This window comes from Lontra canadensis, unplaced genomic scaffold (genome assembly GCF_010015895.1).
Source record: "Lontra canadensis isolate GAN:19392208 unplaced genomic scaffold, GSC_riverotter_1.0 scaffold1, whole genome shotgun sequence".
NCBI lineage: Eukaryota > Metazoa > Chordata > Mammalia > Carnivora > Mustelidae > Lontra > Lontra canadensis.
Genome location: NW_022630995.1, coordinates 119,457,530 through 119,470,268, shown reverse-complemented (window position 1 = coordinate 119,470,268; position 12,739 = coordinate 119,457,530). Strand labels below are relative to the sequence as shown.

General features: G+C 39.4%; 1 protein-coding gene across 6 annotated transcripts in view; it reads right to left on the bottom strand.

Annotated features, from left to right (window-relative positions):
* WDFY3 (WD repeat and FYVE domain containing 3) overlaps positions 1–12,739 on the bottom strand; it is a 280,545-nt gene that overhangs the window by 197,075 nt on the left and 70,731 nt on the right. The window contains exon 1 of one of the 6 annotated variants that reach the window (XM_032862471.1): positions 11,229–11,378. The exons of 4 other annotated variants lie outside the window; for them this stretch is intronic. The gene's annotated coding sequence lies outside the window, so the exon portion shown is untranslated. Of the gene's footprint in view, positions 1–3,579; positions 3,600–11,228; positions 11,379–12,739 lie in introns of those variants that run through there. One more of the 6 variants, XM_032862461.1, reaches the window with a different exon arrangement.

The window sequence follows — 12,739 nt, the reverse complement described above, 5'->3', positions numbered from 1 at the left end:
TAAAAAAAAATAAATAAAACAAAGGTATGTCAGAATACATGTGATGTGACTATCACCTAAATAATCAATGTCTAGTTATTATATAATTAGAATGAGTTGCAACTAAACCAAGTCAGTAACTCTGAATTTAAAAAAACTATTTTAATGAACAAAGATAGAGACTATCCATTTCAAAGTCTTACAACTAATGGGGCACCTGGCTGACTTGTAGGGGGAGTGTGCAATTCTTAATCTTGGAGCTGTGAGTTCAAGCCTTATGTTGGGTGTAGAGATTACTTAAGAAAAAATAAATAAAAATCTAATAAAAACAAAACAAAAACCAAACAAGTCTGACAACCAGTGTATGAGGAATATGGTGGGAGTTAGGGCTCAACATCCATCCTACCCTGCTTCTATAATGTACCTTCTTCCTATATTACAGAGGCTATAAAGCAAATGGCAGGGTTTTCAGACTCCCATGTGAATAGGTGCTTGCTGCAATTGAGGTTCAGCCAATCAAACTTACTTGCCCAAATTCTGAAAGGCAGAAGTGAAGCAGAGACCACACTCTGCTGACATTTACATTTTTAGCTGCAGCGTTAGCAGAGATCTCAGTATCCAGTAGGGAAGCAGGGGATGACACATCCCATTTGGCTGGCCCCTCCCACTGGCTGTAAAGCAAGCAGCAGTAGAGGTCGCTTCCTCAAATGGCAGTGACAGTGAGTCTTCAGAGCAAAGCTGGCAACCTTCTGTCTGCTAAGAGCCAGGTAATCAATACTTTACCATGTCATTTCTGTTATAACTATCTAACACCGCCACTGTGGTGTGAAAGTAACCATAAATGATAGGTAAATGAGTAAGTTTCGTTGTGTTCTAATAAAACTTCATGTATGAACACTGAAATTTGAATTTCATATAATATTTAGATGCCACAAAACACTCCTCTTCCCCCCTCTGCCCCAACCATTTAAAAAATGCAAAAACCAGGGTGCCTGGGTGGCTCAGTCTTTAAATGGCTGCCTTTGGCTCTGGTCAAGATCCCAGGGTCCTGGGATGGAGCCCCAAATCGCATAGAGCTCCAGGTTCAGCATAGGGTTTCCTGCTCAGCAGGGAGCCTGCTTCTTCCCCTCCCACTGCTGCTTCCCACTTGTGTGCACTCTCTCTCTAATAAATAAGTAAAATCTTTTTTTTAAAAATGCAAAAACCATTATGAACAGAGGGACATAGATAAACAGTTTAGATTGCCTACAGGTGATAGTCTGCTAATCCCTCCAACAATATTCTGATCTACAGGGAAAGAAGCAGATCCCCCAACAGCCCAGCTCTGTAGTATAGCACTGGGAAAGGTTTGTGAAAGGTCAAGGCCCATGAGCCTAAAAGCTGTTTGTTCAGCCCTTCCCTCTCTCTGTAAGCCACTAAAAAGCTGCAATAAGTATCTTCCTACTGTAACTGCCTAGAATGGATTCTGATCTTCTCAACTAAATCCTGACTGATTTATAGTACTACTACATACATATTAATTAAATATCCAGTGTTCCAATTGTAAGGACCTATTTAGAAACTGTCCCTGCTACCCTTCCCCCAGGGGATTTACTTGGAGACAAGTCCCAGAAACCAGCTTCAGGTAACAAAGCCCAGATACAAAGGTGGGTCAGGCCAGGTGGAGGCATCCGATCAGTGGGGGGATGCATACTGTCTCCCTGGTTACCAAGGAGTATGGGCCCCGCCCTTTGGGCACCAATCCCAATCAAGGTGTAATAGGCTGGTTCAAATGTCTACTAGGGTAAATTGTAACTCAATTGGTCACCTAGCATCACTGTGGAGTTTCCTGTGTTTGTTACAATCTCATTGGCCACCTGTGCGTGGCAAGGCCTTTGCCCTTAAAAGCTAGACTGTGAAACAGAAAAGGGTCGCCCTCTCTTGTAAGAGGTGCGGTCCCGAACGTTCAGTTAGATTCTTAATTCTTGGCGCGAAATAAAGCTTTGCTTGACCTTCGCTTTGTATCAGTCTCACTCCTTTAATCACGGACCCATTATTGGGGCATAACACCAATGGTCAATTATTTCATAAATGTCATTTTTATAATTATTTTACATGAATCAGGGTAAAAATAAAGACAAATTACTGCTATTTGCTGATAATGTCTCTTAAGCCTCTCAACAGGGATCTCCCAGCTTTCATAGGGTACAAGAATTAATTCTATGTTGCCTACTAGAACACCTCTGTGTTCATGTATTTGCTTAATAATCTATGCAACAAGTATTTATTAAGCAACAACTATGTGCCAGGCACTGTTCTAGGTGCAGGAACACAGAAGGGGAATAGAAATCCCTACTAATTACGTGTGCTTTTAGAGCTTAGATGCTGGTAGGGAAGAGGAAAAACAAAATCAACATATAGGTCTGGTGGTGAGACGGCTGTGAAGGAAAATAAAGTAAGGTTTAAAAACAGAATGTTTCCAGGGTTGCTGTCTGAGTCTGCATGGTCAAGGAATACTTTTCTAAAGAGTGAGCACAAGACTGGAAACCTGAATGAGGGAGGGATCCATAAGCATTTCAAGGGGAAGAGTGTTCCAGGCTGAGGGACAAGCTAAATCAAAGGCTCAAGGTAAGAACGTGCTTAGCATGATTGAAGAACTGTAATGAAGCCAGCGTGGCTGAGGCACAGAGAAGAGGAAAGGTCTGTCAACTGTCTGCACTGAGATTCAGGACTGACTTCTCATCCGCTGCTTTCCTTCAACTAATGCCAAGGCGACAGCTCAGTAAACTACCTCCTCCACTCTGCTGCTTCTTCCCCACTGTTTCCTACATAAAAAGTCTATCTGTGTCTTTTCCTGCAGCCTTTCCTCCTCGCGTGCCACTCTGTAGTCCATAGGCCACCTACTCTAGGAGAGCTCTGTGCTGTGTTTAAGATTTTTCACAGTTCTTCAATTTATTCTCAAGTTCACAGTGTCTGGCAGATCTTGCACACTGGGGCTTAGGATTGTGGTTTCCTCATTTCACTAAAGTTTAAAGATTTCCTCTCTATTCTTTACTCTTAGTTTGTTCAGTTAGTATGAGGAAGAAGAGAATACAAATGCTTTTACCCAGTTATCTCTAAATGGAAATCCTTTATTTTAGACATAAGCTAACATAGGTATGTCTATAGATGAGCAAACTTACGTTTCTCAACTTCTACATTTTCTTTTTTTTCAATTTCTACATTTCCAATTTCAATCAACAGACTTTCCTAGTGATTACAGTGATATAGTGATTATAGATCACTAAGACCTATAAGCAGATAATTCTTGTTTAAAAAATTAGCACAAAATCAATTTAAATGCATATGAAAGTATTTAAAGTAAACATAAAACTGGAAACTACAGTGAATTTCTACTATGACACTTATATTCAAGCTACAAAATGATAAAAGGCAAATGGGTATCAATATCCAAATGAATACCCAGTGCAAAGAGAATAAAAGGTCAAAACAACAGAATATATGTTAAGTAAATATAGCATTATTACTTTGAAGAACATGAGCTGTTCTCGGATTATAATTGTTAATAAGAGCTTACTTTGGTTTCTGATTTAAATAATAGTCAAAATGTCTTGCACTTACCAGATAAATGATTTGGATAAAAAGTATTCTTTCGAATCATCTACAGGCACTTGAAAAAATGTCAGTTCTTGTGAAATAGGTCAAGCAGAGAGAGTCAATTATCATACAGTTTCACTTACTTGTGGAGCATAAGGAGTAACACAGAGGACATGGGGATATGGAGAGGAGAAGTGAGTTGGGGATATCAGAGGGGGAAATGAACCATGAGAAACTGTGGACTCTGAGAACAAACTGAGGGTTTTGGAGGGGAGGGGGATGGGGGTTGGGTGAGCCTCCCGGTGGGTACTGTGGAGGGCAAGTATTGTATGGAGCACTGGGTGTGGTGCATAAACAATGAATCTTGGAACACTGGAAAAATAAAATTAAATTTTAAAAAAGCCAGTTCTTTGGGGCGCCTGGGTGGCTCAGTGGGTTAAGCCTCTGCCTTTGGCTCAGGTCATGATCTACTTCTGAATCAGGCTCTCTGCTTAGCAGGGGGCCTGCTTTCTCCTCTCTCTGCCTGCCTCTCTGCCTACTTGTGATCTCTCTCTGTCAAATAAATAAATAAAATCTTTTAAAAATAAATAAGTAAGGGGCGCCTGGGTGGCTCAGTGGGTTAAGCCGCTGCCTTCGGCTCAGGTCATGATCTCAGAGTCCTGGGATCGAGCCCCGCATCCCCGCATCGGGCTCTCTGCTCAGCAGGGAGCCTGCTTCCTCTTCTCTCTCTGCCTGCCTCTGCCTGCTTGTGATCTCTCTGTCAAATAAATAAATAAAATCTTTTTTAAAAATAAATAAATAAATAAATAAATATTTAAAAGTCAGTTCTTTTAAACAGGTAAACATGTTCCTCAATCTCAGTTATACAATCTAGTAAGCCCTTTCTTTACAAATCCAGTTTAGCTCTTACTAAATTATCAAAAACACTGAATTAGTGAGTTCAAGTAATTATAAAGCAAGTGTGCAAAAATGTTGTATGTTTTTATTTTTATTTTCTTGTTCAATTACGAATACTTCCTACAGCCAAGTGCACTGCTGGGTCCCTATCCTCTAGGGACACACAGTTAAGCCCAAAGATATTACAGAAGTGATAAGTGCTAAATAAACAATAAATATAGAAACAAGAATTATTAATATAGAAGATGACATGTGAACTAAATCTTGGATACTGAACAGTTCCTTCAGCTGACAATGGGCCAGAGCTTATTTCTAGCAAACAGACAAGATGTACACAGAAGGGAAGGCATAAGACATGCTGCTGTGCCCTGGTCGAGCTGGCACAGCTGGAGCACAGGGTAAATGTATGGGGAAACTGGAGGCGAGGCTTGCACAGAATAGGTAGACATGGCAGATCATAAAAAGCCTTACACACCAAGATAACAATAAACTCCTAGTGAGCAGGAGAGTAATAAATGTTGAGAAAATATTTCCAAAAATCATGTAAATGGTGAAATGGAAACTGCAATGACCCTTCAGTGAAAAAGGCAGTGCCTATGGAGGTAGGGGTGAGGAACAACGGTACAGGAAAACAAGAGAAATGTCACCAACACAGTACAAAAAATCTGGGAATGGGATGTCTTTCAGGGTCAGAGGAAATGGATGAAGGTGATGGCGATTTCCAGCCCGAGTGATGAATGGGAGTGCCATTAACTAAGTTAGGAAGTACAGTAAAGGAATAACGATTAGTGGGAAAGATAAAAAGAGACAAATTTGGACATGGTGAAACAAAAGGGCCAGAAGACAATGTTAAAGCAAAGGGCAAACCCAGGTTTGGGTTCAGAAGAGGAAAAAGCAGATGTATATACCTAAATAACCCATCCAAAACAAGAAGAAATATACCAAATAATAAGCAGGTACCTTCAATTTCATTGACAATGAGGTTAATGTCTACTTTCTAAGTAGTAAGAACCATAAGCATAGCTGCAAAACTTTTATTTTTTAAAAGATTTATTAAGGGGCGCCTGGGTGGCTCAGTGGGTTAAAGCCTCTGCTTTCGGCTCAGGTCATGATCCCGGGGTCCTGGGATCGAGCCCCGCATCGGGCTCTCTGCTCAGCAGGGAGCCTGCTTCCTCCTCTCTCTCTGCCTGCCTCTCTGCCTACTTGTGATCTCTCTCTGTCAGATAAATAAATAAAATCTTAAATAAATAAATAAATAAATAAATAAAAGAGTTATTAAAAAAAAAAATTTTAGGGGTGCCTGGGTGGCTCAGTGGGTTAAAGCCTCTGCCTTTGGCTCAGGTCATGGTCCCGGGATCCTGGGATCGAGCCCAGCATCGGGCTCTCTGCGCAGCGGGGAGCCTGCTTCCCACCCCCCTCTGCCTGCCTCTCTGCCTACTTGTGATCTCTGTCAGATAAATAAATAAAATCTTTAAAAAAATTTTTTTTTATTTATTTGTCAGAGAGAAGAGAGAGCACAAGCAGGGTGTGTGGCAGGCAGAGGGAGAAACGGGCTCCCTGTTGAGGAAGGAGCCCAATGATGGGGACTGACCCCAGAACTCTGGGATCATGACCTGAGCTAACGGCAGACGTTTAACCGACTGGGCCATCCAGATGTCCCTCTAAAACTTTTAAAAAGCATGTTTGGCCATTGAAAAAGACTTTTTGAAGTTTAAAACACACATGGCATTGGGCGCCTGGGTGGCTCAGTCGTTAAGCATCTGCCTTTGGCTCAGGTCATGATCCCAGGGTCCTGGGATGGAGCCCCACATTGAGCAACCTGCTCAGCAAGAAGCCTGCTTCTCCCTCTCCCATTCCCACCCTACTTGTGTTCCCTCTCTTGCTGTCTCTCTCTGTCAAATAAATAAAATCTTTTAAAAAATAAAATATACATGGCATTTTTTAAAAAAAGATACTATGGGGCATCTGGGTGGCTCAGTGGGTTAAAGCCTCTGCCTTCGGCTCAGGTCATGATCCCAGGGTCCTGGGATCGAGCCCCGCATCGGAATCTCTGCTTAACCAGGAGCCTGCTTCCTCTTCTCTCTCTGTCTCTCTCTGCCTGCCTCTCTGCCTACTTGTGATCTCTGTCTGTCAAATAAATAAATAAGATAATAAATAAATAAATAAATAAATAAATAAAAATTTTAAAAAGAAACTAAAAAGAATATACAATAAAGGTAAATATGCCACCACTGGACCCCAGGTGGCCTCCCCAGAATCAATCGTCATTACTAATTTCTTGAATGTCTTTGCAAAGATATGCAATATATGTGTAAGTATATAGATGTATATATTCTATGCATGCTCCTTTAAGTAGCCAATGAAAAATAAATAATTCCCAAGAAGATATATTTTGTATTTCCTTTTTTTTTTTTAAAGATTCTATTTATTTGAGAGAGAGTGTATGGGAGAGAGAGTGTTAGCGTAAAAGGGGGAGGGGCAGAGGGAGAAGCAGATTCCCTGAGTCGGGATCCCAGTGTAGGGCTCCAGCCCAGGACCCGGGATCATGACCTGAACCAAATGTAGTTGCTTAACTGACTGAGCCACCCAGGCACTCCATTTTCTACTTCCTAAATATGATATTATATTAGTCAAATTTATAATAACAGGACCAAGAATCTAATCAATTAAAAACCACGTTTCTGCTCCTGAGTAATGTGTAATTTTACTTTCCTAATAAATTTAATGGTAATAAAGATTAAAAAGAAAACCCCACTAATTTCTCTTCCCATACACTGACCTTTAGGGAATTCCTTAGGTAACAGGTTCTGAAAGTGTGAGCACAATAAGGCCCATTCCCTTGATGATATTTTACTCAAGCCTTAAAATCTGGGCTCAAGCTAGAAAGAGGGGAAGGGGGAAAGATTATGAATTAATCTCTCATTCAGAATATTTTACTCAACATGGCTAGCCCAGGTCCACCAATTACCTCACACATGAGGGAATTTCAACCTTGCTTGGACGCTGTAATGAACTAGAGATTTTAAAAAAAGATATTAATGCCTAGTACACATCCGTATTTAAACTGAAAGCTCTGGGGCTACAGCTCAGGCATTTTTCTCACAGGTTCCCTAGTTGATTCTAACATGCTTCCAGGACTGAGAACCACCAAGCTTAGAAGTTATAATCAGATTTTATGGAAGTTGCCCTTAACCTTTTTATTTTGTTACTACATAATGTTCAAGAATGGGAAATGTACTTTAAAAATTCTTAGGGGCAGGAGTGCCTGGGTGGCTGGGTGGCTCAGTCAGTTCAGCGTCTGGCTTCAGCTCAGGTTATGATCCCAGGGTCCTGGAACAGAGCTCTGCATTGGGCTCCCTGCTCAGTGCGGAGTCTGCTTCTCCCTCTCCTTCTGCCCTCCCCCCACACTGCCCCATTCACGCTCACTCACTCGCTCACTCTTTCGTGTCCTCTCTCTCAAATAAATAAATACGATCTTTCAAAAAATAAATGAATAAAAAATAAAATAGAATTCTTAGGAACAAAGGTGGCACTAACTCATCAGAGTGTTCCTAAGGCAGGACAAGGTGATGCGGGAGATCTCACAGTACAGCACTGCACAGTCTTCACCTGACAGTCTCTGAACAAGCCTGCTCTAGATAGCACTTTATGGAAAAACAGGATCAAATTCTGAAACTCTCCCCAAATTACAAAAACGTTATGTAGTTAGCAACAACCAAACTTGTGTTTAAATTCAGTAACTTCAGAGCCAGATACAATAACCACTGCTTGGCTGCAAAGAGATCAGAAGTGAAGTGAACATATCAAACTCCCAAGAAGCGGCGTACCCAAGAACTTCTTTTACAGGGACTCTAACCAGGGTGACACGGAAGAGCTTAGACCTGTGTTGTCCAACATAGCAGCCATTAGCCACATGTGGCTATCAAAACTTAAATTCAGGGCGGCCTGGGTGGCTCAGTCGTTAAGCGTCTGCCTTTGGCTCAGGTCATGATCCCGGGGTCCTGGGACAGAGCCCCACATTGGGCTCCCTACTCAGCAGGAGGCCTGCTTCTCCCTCTCCCACTGCTTATGTTCCCTCTCTTGCTGTGTCTGTCAAATAATAAATAAAATCTTAAAAAAAAAAAACTTAAATTCAAATTGATTTAATTAAATAAAAAATAGAATTTCTCAGCTGTAACAGCCACATCTAAAGTACCCAACACCCACATGCAGCTAGTGAATAGCATATGAAGAACCAAATGTCACAGAGGATATATTTGACAGTGCTGGCTTGGGAATAATGAACCTCTGCAACTGCATATATATCTGTGAATATAGTATATTCTAGGAAGATGGTCTACAATTTTTATTTGATTCTCAAAGGAGACCATCTATGATTCACTTGCCAGTGCCCGAGCCCACAGAAGGTAGGAAAAAGGTCATTTTCCAAAGACTTACCTCTTATAAAAAGCATGTATTAACAGGAGCACTTCCCACTCACAGACATAACCTTTCAACCATCACATTAAGATTAAGACAAGTGGGACTACGATCAGTACAAAATGTTCTTCCACTTCAATAATGCTGTCATGATCCTGGGGCTTCACTGCTTTTCCAGAAGAGCAAAACGAACTATAAACCACAATAAAAAAGATGCACTTCTTCTGCTTTACTCACCATCTCCAAGCTAATGGTATAGCCAAGATTCTTTGCTTCCCTTTCAACCCCAAATACGTGCTTTTGTAGCCATGGGAAACACAACAAAATATTACTTACGGAAAGCTAATTCTGCATCCTACAGACAAAATGAACAGAAACAACAGCCTTCCAGAGCAACTGTAGAATCCCGTTCCTTAGACTACCTCCAAAGACATGGATACAAACCTAAGATTTAATGCCTAAGATGTCATCAAGAACTTACACAAAATACAAAGTCAAGGGTCTCCTAGATGAGCTTCCATTATGGACAGCCAGTCTGGGTCTGGTATTGAAAGAATGAACAAACACTTCTAAACAGACTACATGTCATGATGTGATGGCTGCCTATTCAGTTACACTCAATTTCAAGGATAAAATCAACTGTTTGATTTAAAAACCTATCAGCTCTCACTGTGACTCAATATTCCTGATACATCCCTGAAAGACACAACATCCCTGAATATCTTAGTATCTTAAGTCAAATAAAAATCACTGAAAGAAGGATATGCTCTTTATCTGGGAAGGAAAGATCCATCTAAACCAAAAGAACTCACATGAATATGAATAAAAATAGAAGGCAAAACAGATCCTTAATGTAGGACAAGACCAAAGTCTATCTTAATATAAATTATGTAGGCTTGATGTGGGAACTATAAGGTCTGAGTTTATCAACATTCCATAGTTAAATATTATTAAACTGAGTATTTAAAAATCAATAGGCTGGCAGTTTCTTATCAAGTGAAACCTGTATTTACCATGTCCCTGGTAATCCATTACTAGATATTTACCACAGAAAAGGGGCTGGCAAATTATGGCCACATGCCATATCTGGCCTGCCTCCTGTTTGACAAATGAAGTCTTCTTGGAACACAACTCATCCATTCATTTATGTATTGTGTATGGCTGCTTTCATGTTACAAGAACCGAGTAACTACAACAGAGATCCTGTGGTCTAAAATACAGAATATCTAGGGCACCTGGGTGGCTCAGTGGGATAAGCCTCTGCCTTCTGCTCAGGTCATGATCCCAGGGTCCTTGGATCGAGCCCCACATCGGGCTCTCTGCTCAGCAGGGAGCCTGCTTCTCCCTCTCTCTCTGCCTGCTGCTCTGCCTACCTGTGATCTCTCTCTGTCAAATAAATAAATAAAATCTTTAAAATAAAAAAAAAATAAAATACAGAATATCTAGTCCTTTACTGACCCCTGCACTTGAGAAATAACTTATGATCACACAAACTCTAAACACAAGTGTATAGCAGCTCAATTCATTATGGTCCAAAAATGCAAACAACCCAAATGTCCTTCAACAGATTAATGGATATGCAAACTGTGACAAAGGCATACAACTCAACAATAAAAATGAATTAATTAATGACTTTTACAATAACTTGGATGATTCTCAAAGGCATTATTCTGCATGAAAGAAACCAGTCTCAAAAGGTTACATGCTGTATGATTCCATTTACAGGACATTCTTGAAAAGAAAAAACTAAATTGATGAAGACAGATAAGTGGTCACCAGGGGTTAAAGGAGATGGGACAAGGAACGGATAGGATAAGGAAGTTTTTGAGGTGATGTCCACATAGTGGCAGTGACTACACTAACCTGTATATTTATCAGAGTTCACAGAACTGTATACCAACCAAAGGAAAATTTTTTTTCATAAAAATTTTTAAAAATAAAAAACTTGTCAACTAGGAGAATAATTTAAAGAAAAACAGTAAGTTAACAAGAAAATAGTCCAAAAATTCAGGGCAAAGAATAAGAGTTTGCCAAGGAAGACCAGATGAGAAAGAGTGGTCTGGGTAACTATATTCTTGGGTTTTATTCCTGGTTTTTCCATTGATTCATTATGAGGCATTAAATCAACAACCCATTTCACTATTTCTCTATGATTTTTATGCATATTTTGACAGGTGATATCTGAGGATGAATATAAAATACTCCACACAATATTTCCCCTGTCAAATATGACATACTATTAGAAGAAATACCACAATTCAATTTATTTCAGAATACTTCCATTCTGCCCCCCAGATTAGTCATAAATATAAAGGTGTAGTTTATATCATAGTTCTCAGACCTTTTTACATACACCCATCTTCTCACTCTGCTTTCAAAGCTCTTTCACAACCCCAGCTGTCTAGAAAATCTGGCATCTCATTCCATACATACACCAAAAGACTCTACCACATATGTCTCATTTTGTACATGGTCTGCAATTTTCTTTCCGGCAACTAGACCTGCAGATTGTCCAGGAGCAGTCTGGAAACTGTTACCAAGAATTAATCAAAAGGTAAATCTTGTAAATACAAAAAAATTTCAGGGAAAACAAGGAATATGGTTTAGTCCTTATACAGAATCAATGATTAAAAACAACTTATAAATTACGTATTTTATAATAAAATATATTTCAAAAAATATCACACAATAAAAACTGAAAGATTAGATTCCTATACCAGTAAGAACATTCAGACAAATTGCTTTCATTGTGTACAGTTAATAGACCATATCTCAAGACAGAGAACTCAAGAGTGACTACTATAAATCTATAATCAGTATATATATATATTAATATATTATATATTAATTATATACTATCCATTATTATACTATTACATACTATATAATTATATAGTAACTATTAATATATTATTATACTATATACTATTATACTACTAATTAATATATATTATCTATATTATATTATTAATCTATAAATCATTCATATCAAAATCAAAGGAAGAAAAAAAATTCTTGAAAAGAAAAAAATTTTAAGGGCAAAATAAATTTTTTATCATGACAGCACATCCAAAAGTCTTTAGGTTTCTGTGGTGATTTTAAAATGTCAACAAATTCTCAGATGCTCCTATCTTCAGAAGGAGTCGTCTATCTCCCTCCTGAAAAAGAACTCTCTTCTATCAAATACAATGTTGGGAGTAACACTATGTAATTTCTAGGAGTAGGTCATTAAAAGAGCTCAAATACTAGCTCTACCATTTATAATAATTCTTCTTTCAAGTCTGTTGTCAGAATTAGAGATAACATATGCAAAGCCTTTTACTTGGTGCCAGAATATAAGATCTTAACAAATAGCTTCTAAACAACCATTTAAATTCCCCAAAATCCCATGGAAGATGTGTATTATCAATATTTAAAGATGAAAAAAGTGAGGTGCCTAGGTGGTACAGTTGGTTGAGCAGCCAACTCAGTCAGTTTAGGTCTGATCTCAAGGTCATAAGATCTAGCCCTGCTTCCGGCTCCATGCTCAGCGCAGAGTCAGCTTGTGTTTCTATGCCCTCTGCCCCTCCCCTGCATGCACACGCTCTCTAATTAAAAAAAAAAAAAAAAACTTAAAAAAAAAAAAAGTAAAGATGGGACAGATGGATACTTCAGTCAGTTAAGTGTCTGCCTTTGGCACAGCTCATGATCCCAGCATCCTTGGATTAAGCCCCTAGTTAGGGCTCCCAGCTCATTGTTGAGTAGGCTTCTCCTTCTCCCTCTGCCATTTCCCCTAATTGTGCTCTAATAAATAAATAAAATCTTTTTTTTTTTAGATTTTATTTATTTATGAGAGAGAGGGAGCACACAAGGAGGGGAGGCAGCAGGC